This window comes from Alexandromys fortis, unplaced genomic scaffold, assembly GCF_014885135.2.
Source record: "Alexandromys fortis isolate MF-2015 unplaced genomic scaffold, M_Fortis_MF-2015_v1.1 scaffold_36, whole genome shotgun sequence".
NCBI classification, from domain to species: Eukaryota; Metazoa; Chordata; class Mammalia; order Rodentia; family Cricetidae; genus Alexandromys; species Alexandromys fortis.
The window spans coordinates 276,943-289,030 of NW_026067915.1; the positions used below are offsets into that span (position 1 = coordinate 276,943).

A 12,088-nucleotide genomic window follows, 5' to 3' on the forward strand; every position below is an offset into this window, starting at 1 on the left:
TCTCTCTCTCTCTCTCTCTCTCTCTCTCTCTCTCTCTCTCTCTCTCTCTCTCTCTCTCTCTCTCTCTCTCTCTCACACACACACACACACACACACAATTGGGGCACCAGCCTTGGTATCCTTGTGCCCAAGAGAGAAGACCCTTGGAGTCCCTTTGAGTACTGTGTGGAGATCCAAGTCATGGGCTCACAGCTGAAGGGATCACCTTGATTATCAAGAGCGAGACGTCTGGTCCTTGCCCTCGGAGCCCCTCCTACTCTCCTCGGGAGTTCTTTCTCATTTGTCTTTAATAAATCCACAGTCACTTTGAACCACACTTCAGGTATATCTGTGAAGATGTTTCTAGAGAGAGTTGATGGTGATGGAAAGACCTACTCTGAATAGGTCAATAAACTCGGGTCCTGGACTGAATTAAAGAGAGTAAAGGAAAGAGTAAGCCGCGCAGCCCGCACGCATGGCCCCCTGCTTCCTGCTGCTGTCGCCAGGTGAAGAGTTGCCTCACGCCCTTCTCCACAGGTGCTCTTGTGGACAGCACCCTCAAGCGATGAGCTATTTTTTCTCTCTCATTCTCTCCTTAGAAGGAGGAAAGAAGGAAGCAGCTGGTTCCTTCACACTTTGAAATCTCTAATGTTCCACACGTGAGCAAAACGCAAGGATAAACTAGACGGAACCCCGAAGGGCCAATGGCAGACGGAAGCCAGTGCTTGTAATCAGAAGCCTCTGATGAGTATTTCATTCAGCAGCAGCTGCGTCTTAGCCCCCAGGGAAAGGATAAAAGGTTCTTTGGCAAGGACCCATGTGGATGTGTTCTGATCCTGCACTGTGCTCCGCTTGGCTGGGCACACCCCTGGCAAGCACCAGGCTGCGTGGACAGTTTCAGTTTTCACAGGAAGAAGCCCAGTCCTAGACCCATTTTGTCTGTTTCTGCTTTCCTGGTCCCTCGGCAGGGGCAGGGGCAGTCTCCATGATCCACTCACTCTATCGCATCAGTCTGGCTCATGAGAAAATGTTTCATTTGTTGGGGTTTGGGGAGATGACTCAGCGGTTAAGAGCGCTGGCAGATCTTCCTGAGAATTGGGGTTCAGTTCCCAGCACCCCCTTGGCAGTTCACAGCCACCCATTATTCCAGTTCCAGAGATCCAATTCTTCTGGTCTCTGTAGGCACCAAGCATGTACGCGGTACATATACATGCAGCAAAACACTTAAATACATGAAATAATATTTTTAAGAATTAAAATAAGAAAATGTTTCATTTTTGAACAAAATGTTTACCTTTATCCATCAAGTACATTTGAGAACTTATTTTTTTGTTGTTCGTTTGTTTTGAAACGTTTTTGTCTTTGTGTAGCTTTGGCTGTCCTGGAACTCACTCTGTAGACCAGGCTGGCCTTGAATTTACATAGATCCACCGTGTCTGCCTCACTGAGTGCTAGGATTAAAGGCGTTCCACCACCACCCAGCATTTGAGTACATTTGTGTACATTCTTGAAATAATTTTTTTTAACTTTTATTCAGATAGAGAAAAAGAGAGATCGGGTACATTATCTGAAAGGAAGAAACCCCAACTGAGAAAGTTCCTCCATTCAGATCTGGCTGTGGGCCAGCCTATAGGGCATTTTCTTACTTAGTGATTGATGTGGGAGGGCCCAGCCCCTAGCTGGTGATGCCACCCTTGGACGGGTGGTTTTTGGTGCTGTTAAAATACAGGTTGATCAGGCCATGAGGAACAAGCCAGTAAGCAGTACTCCTTCATGACCTCTGTCTGCATCAGTTCCTGCCTCCAGGTTCCTGCCCTGTTAGACTTCCTGCCCTGACTTCCTTTAATGGCAAACAGTGATATGGAAGTGTAGCCAAATAAACTCTTTCCTCCCCAAGTTGCTATTGATCATGGCATTTCATTCCAACAAAAATAACCCCAACTAAGACAGTGTCTTTTATTTTATTTTATTTTTTTGGTTTTTTGAGACAGGATTTCTCTGTGGTTTTGGAGCCTGTCCTGGAACTAGCTCTTGTAGACCAGGCTGGTCTCGAACTCACAGAGATCTGCCTGCCTCTGCCTCCTGAGTGCTGGGATTAAAGGTGTGCGCCACCACCGCCCGGCTAAGACAGTGTCTTTTAGAAAACATTAATTTATTTGTTATTTATTGGTAGGCATGCACACACCTATGAAACTTATTGTGTACCCCAGGATCATATCGACTCTAGGTCCTCCTGCCTCTGTCTCTCACGTGCTGGGATTACAGGTGTTTGACACCAGACTCACTCAGCTTCGGTCTAGCCACATCTCCAGCTACTCACTTGGCCCTTTATTTTGTGTTGGTGCCGCTATATTGAGTCCACGGTGCCTATTAGGGTAGCTCTCTGTTGCTGCCATAATGAAGTACTACATGCCTGGGACTTAAAATGAGTGAAACTCATTCTTTTGAAGTTCTAGAGGCTGTCTGTCTGAAGTGGCTGTGTGACACACTCTGCTCCCTTTAACGCTTCTAGCAAAGCTTCTCGCATGTTCCTGCCTCATTCTGGTAACCGCTAATAACCCTTGGTGTTCTTCTGTTTGCACCTCTGTCATTCCAGTCCCCGCGTTTACCTCACATCTCCCTCTGTGTCTCTCTATTATGGGTTGCAAGGGTTGAGTTGTGCCTACAAATTTATATGCCAAAGTCTTCACCTCTGGGGCTGCAGAATATGACATTGTTTGGGAAGGTTTTTACAGTGTAATTTCAGAAAGAGGTTATTGCAGTGACCCCCTAATCCTAAATGAGTTAGTGGGCTTATAGACAGGAAATGGTGCGCTTGAATGAACACACAGAAACACACACGGAAACATATAAACACATGCAGACACAAACACACATTACATACACACACACACACATATACAGGCACACAAAAACAAAGACACATTCATGCACACAAAAATACATGCACACGAACATACACACATCTAATCATACATTCATACAGACAAAAACATATACACAAACATACATATATGCACACACACATACAAACATTAACACACACATATAAACACACATTGGCATACACAAATACACATACACACATACATACAAACACACACATACATATACTACAAACACATATACACCCTACAACTACAAACACATACACACCCTACACACATACACACATATACTAAATTTTTAAAAAATGTATTAAACTCTTAAAAGAAAAGACATGAAGCCATCAGAAGCTGGGGCTGATATGTGGAACAGCTTTGTTCTCACAGCCATTGGAAGCAACCAACTGTCAACACTCATTTTGGCCTTAGCCTCCAAAAACTGTGAGGAAATTCATTTATCTCACTTAAGCCATTCCATCTATGAATAGTCATTCCTTGGTGGCAGTGGAGAATTGGACCCAGAAATTGCCAGTAGATGCTGGAATCCCAGGATAGGTATTGGAGGCTTAGCCTCTTCTGAGTTCTGAATTCTGCATCCAGAACTTCAAGGCTGCTGGTTGAGGTGATTGAGCCTCGCAGAATAATCCAGGCAGGACTTGACCAAAATCCTAAATTTTCTTTGGGTCCCCATAGGCTTATCAGTGCCCCCAATCAGCAGGAAGTAGCTTAGAAAATCATGCCCACATTCCCCCCAAAATGGATTATGGATGTTTGTCTTTGTTTAGAGTGTTGGTTACAGGTTGTTATGGATAGTGGTCAAAAAAAAAAAAAAAAGCTAAACAAAGGATATTAGATTCAAAGTTTTTGTTTTGAAAAGAAAAAAGGGGAAATGTTGTAGGATAAAGCTATTGTACACTCTAAAGATTAGTCACTCATATTAGTTTAGTAAGATACTGATTGGCCAGTAGCCAGGCAGGAAGTATAGGCGGGACAACCAGACTAAGAGAATTCTGGGAAGAAGAAAGGCAGAGACGCGACCACCAACCAGACATAGAAGAAGCAAAATGAGAATGCCTCACTGAGAAGAGGTACCAAGCCACGTGGCTAAGCATAGACAAGAATTATGGGCTAATTTAATAACTATTTGATAGGGCTGGGCGGTGGTAGTGGCGTACACCTTTAATCCCAGCACTTGGGAGGCAGAAGCAGGTGGATCTCTGCGAGTTTGAGGCCAGCCTGGTCTACAACAGCTAGTTCCAGGACAGGCTCCAAAGCTACGAGAAACCCTGTCTCGGAAAAAAAAAAAAAAAACTATTTGATAATAAGTTTGAGCTAATAGGCCAAACAGTTGGTAATTAAGATAAGCCTCTGTGTATTTCCATGGGACTGAATGGCTGCAGAACCGGGCAGGACAGAAACTTCCGACTACAAGCCCCAATGGTGGACTGGTAGAGCACTTGCCTTGCATTTGTGGCATGTGTAAGGACCTGTGTTTAGTCCCTAGCCTGGAGTTGGGGGTGGCTGGGCAGAGCATAAAGATGCTATTCTGCAAAGAAATGCTAATCTTAACCATCTTTCCATTTAATTGAAATATTTTTTTTTCAGACAGGATCCCTCTACATATTGCTGGCTGTGCTGGAACTCACTATGCAGGATGGTCTCATAAGAATATACCTACGTCTGTCTCCTAAGTGCTGACATTAAAAGTGTCATCACCACCCTGGGCAATTTTTTTATTTTTGGAATAAAGTTTCGTGTATTATGGCTGCCTCTGAGCTCACTATGCAGCAAAGGATGACTTTGAGTTTCTGATTTTTCTACCTCCACTTTGCAAGTGCTGGGATAAAAGGCCTATTCCTTCACTCCTCGGTGTTTCTGCTGCTGGAAATTGAAAGCAGGGCTTCATGCACGCTAAGCAAGTACTCTAACAATTGAGCCACATCTCTAGCTCCCTTCAACAAGGTCTTTAGCAATCCTTCCTTAGTCTCTTGAGTAAGTCACAGACCTGTCCTGTCAAGCTCAAGTTCAGCTTTCTTTGTCTTCTGATTTGTGACAAAAGCTCATGTAGCCAAGGCTGGTCTTGAACTCGATATGTAGGCTCCAGATGCTAAAACTACAGGAATGCACCACAACCCCTGGCTGCAACTTCTTTTTACTTTCCTTCTTTCCTCTTTTTTTCTTTTTCTTTTTGGCATATTTTTAAAAAAAAAATGATTTATTTTGCCATACAATAGTGATGCACGCCTTTAATCCCAGTACTTGGGAGGCAGAGGCAGGTAGATCTCTGTGAGTTTGAGGCCAGCCTGCTCTATAAGAGTGAGTTCCAGGACAGCCAGAGCTGTAACACAGAGAAACCCTGTCTTGAAAAAAATTTTTTGTAATTTTATGTACATTGGTGTTTTGTCTGCATGTATGTCTGTGTGAGGGTGTTGGGTCCCCTGGAACTGGAGTTACAGACAGTTTTGAGTTATCATATGAATGCTAGGAATTGAACTCTGTCCTCTGGAAGAGCAGCCAGTGGTCTTAACTGTTGAAGCATCTCTTCAGCACCCCCCCCCCTTTCTGGCATTTTTGCAACAGGGATTTATGAAGTCAAGGCCAGTTTACTGTGTAGCTAAAGATGACTTTGAGTCTCTGATCCTCCTTCATCCACCTCCTGGGGGCTAATATTACAGGCCAGTACCACCATGCTTAGTTTTACGTGGCACTGGAGAAGAGAGCCTCATGGATGCTAAGCAAGTCCTCTAACACCCGCGTGACATCCCCAGCCCCGGTTACATTTCCTAATGAATAGTTTTGTCACATAAAGGTACAACCAGATATTAGGAAGGCTGCATTTTCAGCCTATTTGTTATTATACAAGATTTAAATTAGCCTTCTCCTTACTCCTACCCTCAAATCACCTCTTTACTCTGATAAAAGTATAACTCAACTCCAGAAAACTGTAATTCCATCCCGTTTTTAAAGCTCCATATCTTTCTAATACCTGACTGTGCTGTTTAATTTTAGGTGTCTGCTTGACTGGGTTGAGAAGATGTAGGAGAGCCAGACATGGTGGTGCATGCCTGTAATCCCAGCACTGGGGCGTGAGATGCAGAACATCAAGACTATGGGATGTTTTGGGCTACATAACCTCCTGTTTCAACTCTGTTTCTCCTCCTTTCCCTGTCCCCCAACAATACCTAGAGATCCAGCAAAGCATCATTTCTGAGGATGTCTATGAAGATGTTTCCATAAAAAAATTGTTTGGGAACTTGGTGTTTTGATGAGGAAAGATCCCCCAACAGGGGCAGGCACCTCAGATCAGCTGTGCTAAACCCAAGCATTAAAGAGTAGGGGAGCTGGACAGTGGTGACGCACACCTTTAATCCCAGCACTCAGGAGACAGAGGTAGGTGGATCTTTGTGAGTTTGAGGCCAGCCTGGTCTACAGAATGAGTTCCAGGACTGGCTCCGTAGCTACTAGGAAACCCTGTCTTGAAAAACAAAATGAAACAAAACAAAACAAAACAAAAAGGGTAGGGGAAAAGAAGCTTTATATTTTTCCTAAAGCTAGGACACCATTCTCTTATCCTTGAATGTAGAAACGTAGTGTTTCACAGCCTTTAGACTCTGTCATTTATCCAGAATCCTTTTTGTTCTGATTTTTACCCTAAAGATGGTTTTAGTCCAGAATACCAAACACCAGCCAGCATCCATGTTTTTGTTTATTTTATTTTTTATGATTGGGTCCTCTATATCCTAGACTAGCTTTGAACTTCCTATTTAGTTGAGAATAACCTTGCTTTCCTGTTCCTCTTCGAATCCCTGATCTTTCTGCCTCCATCTCCAGAATGCTGGGATTACTACATGCCTGGGGCTTCTCTAGGACTTCAACTTCCAAATGACCATTACTAGGTCTCTCAGCTTCTGTAATGATATAAGCCAGTCTCCTGCGTTAGTTCCTGCCATTGCGACAAGATATCATAAGATAATCAGCCTAGAGGTTGGAGGAATGATTCAGTGGTTAAAGGCACTCGTTGCTCTTGCAGAGGACTTGACTTTTGTTCCCTTTAAAGAAGAATGACTCTCCGTTTCTTAGAAGCCACCAACAGTCTATAGATCCTCAGCTGGGGGTTGGGTCAGGCTTGTGAGTCCTTTACCCCTCTATGCTAGCGTGCGGACTGGCTCAATCTTGAGCAGGCCTTGTGCAGGCAACCTTGGCTGCCATGAGTTCATGAGCGCAGTGGTCCTGTCCACAAGACAGTTTCACTCACATCCTCTCTGTCTTCTGGTTTGTCCAACCTTTCATTCTGTTCTTCTCTTCCTCTCTTTCCGTTTACCTGAACCTCAGGGTGTGTGTGTGTGTGTGTGTGTGTGTGTGTGTGTGTGTGTGTGTGTTGCTACAGATGCCCACTTGTGACTGAGCACTCCTCTAACATTCTCTGCATTTTGACATAATTGTTCATTTCTGAGTTAAACCATCATCACCTACTTCACACTGAAACGTCTCTCATGAGATCTGAGAGCTGAACCATCCGTGGGTGGAGGAATACCAACTTTAGAGGGTGTTTTGATACTATGTCCTTATCAGAATAAGAGTTGGTTCATCCCTGCAGCCTGTGAGCTCCCCAGCCTTGGGTTCTTGGCCAGATTTACAGTATCAGACGTGTGTTTCCTTCTGTGAAGTAGGCTTTAAAGCTAAACAGAAACCAGTTGGTTGTCCCCATAACATTCATGCCGCTACGGCACCTATGGTTATTATACCTCACAGAGTTTACGGATGGGTAAGAGTGTTGATGGCATTTCCTCCCTAGCAGGCTGCATAGAACTCTTCAGTGCTATGAAAGTTAGCAAGCAGGGAGGAAGCTTTGTGGTCAGTGCCAACTCAATTTCTCCATGTGCTATGACCAGTGTGTATGGTATCTTCAGCAACAGGGTCTTATCAACAATTTCTGGCTAGTAACCAAGAGCCATGGTGAAATAGTCTTTATTTTGGGGGCAGGGTCTCCAGGAAATACAGGTATAGCCCAGCTTCTTCTGTATTTACTTCAGAAAGATCAATGGCAAATAATTCAAAACCCAAGAAGGAAAGGTCACAGGCTGCAGACTTGTAGTTGTGTTTACTGGTGTTATGTAAACTGGAATCATAGAGTAATGCTGGTCCGCCTTCTGGGTCCATTGACTTTGGGCAAATAAACCTCTTTTAAGCAACCAAAGGTAAAAAGTGCTGACTGAATCTTCTTCATCAGGAGAATGTGTCACAGTTCTGTCTCTGTGATATGAAAGGGTGAGCGAAACAACGTGTGAGTCTACAGCTTTGGACACAGAGACCTCTCCCTGCTGCTGCCTGTGCACAGCAGATGTCAAGACAGGGTTTCATTTGAAAAATTCACGTCTCTTTTTTTTTGTTTGTTTGTTTCAGTCAGAGTTTTTAACCTAGGCTGCCCTCAGACTCAGTATGTATCCAAGGCTGGTCTTTTTTTTTTTTCAAAGTCTCAGTTCTATTTATCTAATGGTTAGTACAATAATCAGCACAGAAGTCTTTCTCTGCATCAGATGTTCGAGCCCCTTGCACACCCTTTGGTTTCTGAGCTTGAACATGGATCTTTGCTCTATCGTTAATATGGTTTTCCTGCTGTAGTACAATCTGAAGTTCTTCCTTTGAAGAAAACTGAACCCAACTCATGCCTCTGTGAAAGCCAGTCTCTCTATCAAAAGGTACATTGCACAATTTTAAATGGCTAAACTGAGCAAAATGTTTTCTCAGCTCACTCGATGCCACAGTCCAAGGATTTTTTTCTGATAAAAGCAACATGCTGACCAGCACACCTACAAAATGCCATTGCCCGACTCACGGAGGAGGCTGCCATATTAAAAACTCCAAGGTTGGTCTTGAACTCCTCATCTTCCTGCCTCCATCTTCTGTAATGGGATTACAGACTTGCACCATCATTGCCTGGTTTATGCAATGATCAGACTAAGGGTTCCATGCATAGTAGGCATGTACCCTACCAACTGAGCTACAGCCCTAGTCCATATTTCAGTATCTTTGCCCTAGGAGAGAAGGGAGATTTTGTTATCATTCCCCTATGTATCATGTAGCCCTGGCTTGCCTGGAACTCTTTATGTAGACATTGTGTTTGTGTTAACCTGCCTTTGTTTGCCTCCTGTGTTCGGGAATGGTAGGTGTGTGCTGCCATGAACAGCCGAGGGAACTTTTTTAAAAGAAAATTCTGCCAAACTTGGTGATATGCATCTGTAAGCCCAGCACTCAAGAGGCAGAGGCTAGAGGTTTTAGAATTCCAAGTTAGCCTCCATACAAAGCAAGTTCAGGGCCTTATTGGCTACATAAGACCCTGTCCCAGCAAACAAACAGGGGGCTAGAGAGTACTGCTCTTATGGAGGACAAGAGTGAGGTTCCTAGCACCGTATCAGGTGACTCACAATAGTCTGGAACTCCAGCTCCAGGAGATCCAACACTCTTTCCTGGCTTCCACTGGCCTGAAGACATATCTGTACAAACCCACACAGGGATATACATAATAGACATACTAAAATAAAATTCATAAATATTCAAAAATAGGCAGGGTGTGGTGGTACCTGGCTTTAATCCTAGGTCTCAAGAAGCAGAGGCAGGAATATTTCTTTGAGTTAAAGGTCAGCCTGGTCTACTTATAGATTTCCATGCTAACTAGGAGTACATAGTGAGACATTGTCCTAGAAAAACAGAAAACAAAAAACAAACAAGCAAAAAACCCAACAACTAAGAATGGGAAGGGTTATAAGGGAGGAATAATATAATTTCTTTTAAAATCAGAAAAATGATCTATGTGAAGCTGATGAGACAAACCAGTAGCCCAACATTTTGCTTTCAGGTACGTATTCTACAAACACACATTTTACAGGTAAAAGTAATTACAGATGGTTTCTTTCCTCGTTTTGTTTTTCGGTATTGATGCTGGAGATGACAGAGTCTCTTGCCTGGTACTCAGAAGCCCAGTGCTTTACCACTGAGCCTAATTACAGCTATTAAATTAAAGCATTTTAATTATGAAGTGAATCACCAGGCAAGGTGGTGCAAGCCTGTAATCCAGTACTGGGGGGGGAGGGGAGACGGGAGAATCAGGAGTTCAAGGCCAGCCTCCCGAACGTAACAGATTAGAGATTAGCCTATATTATAAAAGAGCCTGTCTCCAAAACAAAACAAAAACACCAGATAACAGTGCAGGTGGCAGCATGCTCCTATAACCTAAGCACTAAGGCACGAGGCTCAGTTCGAAGGCATCCTCTGCTATATGTGGAGTTCAAGGCCAGTCTGGACCACGGGAGAGCCTTACTCCACAGAAACAAACAAACAAAAAAATCAAGCAAAGAAACAAAGGAGATGTTTTCATCTGAATTATTGCCAGGCAAGATGGCACACAGCTATAATGGGAGCTCTTGGGAAGCCAGCCAGGGCAATATAGCAAGATGCTATCTCAAACAACAACAACAAGACATGATTATGTCATTACATTACATTTATAGATCACTTTATTGTGAACTGACATCATTATAATGCTTAGTCTTCTAAACATTATAAAAATATATGTATAAATATATGTATAAAAATATAGATATTTTTCTTCTTCTGGTTTGCTTTATTTGGAGAGGGAGTTTGAGACATATTTTGTTAATGTAGACTCAGCTGATTCCCATAGTGATTGATGCCTTTTCCTGAGTCTTTTCAATTGTTAGGATTTCAAGCACACACTACTACATTGGGCCCAGCCTGCCTTTTGTGGTACCCACTGTTCCATCATTGGCTAGTTCTCAACACTGGGTAAACAGATGAAGTTTTTTGCAGTCAAGGTGATAGTGGTGGGAATGAGGGAATCAGGCCATCTCAGGTCATACTGGGGAGATCAGCAGGGGGATTTATGTAGAACCCCTTCCCCATTGCCTTCCCCTCCTCCTATTATCTGGGCAGTGCCTCCCTGGGGAATCTACTCCTTGCCCCTGTGTATCTCTGTCACTTCATTTCCACTAATGGAAATTTCCACTATGCCCTGCTTCTTTTTAGACCTCAAATACACCAAGCTGTTTTATATTCAGAGAGTCTCCTGCCTAGACCTCTGTGGTTTCAGAAGACCACATGGTGGTATGCCTATCATGAGTGGGGTGGGTGGGATAAAATCACTTTATTTTATAAAATAAATAAATACATCATTCGCAGCTGATTCAAGATGACCAAACACTTGCCCAGCCCCAAACCCTACATGTCTCTGAACTTCTACACACTGAGAGCTCTTCCGTGGCCATTCTGAGGTGACAGACGTGTGGTCAGCCAGAGAGACTCTGGCAAGGGTCACACTTGAACTCTCACTTTCATTTTGACACTAAAGTCACGTAGCCATCGGAGCTGATCTCCCATCTCTTCGGTCTGAACCTCTCAGGCTGAACGAATCCTGCATTTGCAAGTCTGCACTGTGTCTGCACTGTCCCCGCCCTCTCTCCTTGAAACCTCCATAGACCAAGACCTCAGCCTGGCTCTGGGTACACTCCAGAAACTGTGCGAAAAAGGAAAGCGCCGCCAGCTTGCTGCTCTGCCAGCTGGGCTCCCTGAGGCTTCAGGCAAGTGATGCCAAGCTTGGTGGCTTGACATTACCACCTCCACTGTAACCCTTGGTGATGGTGTGACCCAGTGTGTGCCCCCACCTCAGGGCCCACAGCCACACGGCCTGCATTGCTTCCATCAGGGTTATGAGGCTTGGCTATGCAGGTGTAACAACAGGAGAGCCAGCTGTAACTGGTGGATTGCTGCTGGAGATGGAGGCATAAGTGCAAGCCTGGGAGCAGATCTGCTCTGGGAAGCATGGCTTTGGCTTCCCAGCCTCTGGAGTCCCGTCCAGTGCACCTTCTAGAGCTGGAAAACTGCCCGTCCATCATCTTATTTATTTTTTAAAAATATTATTGTTACCTCAATATGTAAGTAAGGTTGATCTTGAACTCCTTTATCCTCTTGCCTCTACATCTTGGGTGTTGAGATCAAAGGTGTGAGCCATGGGGCTGGCTCAGCCATTAGGAGCACTGACTGCTCTCCCAGAAGACCCAGGGTTCAATTCCCAGCACCCACATGGCAGCTCACAACTGTTTGTAACTCCAATTTCGAGGAATCTGATACCATCACACCAATGCACATAAAATAAATTTAAATAAATTATATTTTAAAAAAGGTGTGAATCAATACATCCAACTGCATCC

At 44.0% G+C, this 12,088-nt stretch overlaps 1 long non-coding RNA gene across 1 annotated transcript in view; it reads left to right on the top strand.

Moving 5' to 3' along the window:
- The window catches only part of LOC126499813 (uncharacterized), a 7,939-nt gene extending 3,359 nt beyond the window's left edge, over positions 1–4,580 (top strand). The window contains exon 3 of the long non-coding RNA XR_007591188.1: positions 4,470–4,580. This is a non-coding gene — a long non-coding RNA (uncharacterized lncRNA). The remainder of the gene's footprint in view (positions 1–4,469) is intronic.
- The last annotated feature ends 7,508 nt before the right edge of the window (positions 4,581–12,088 follow it).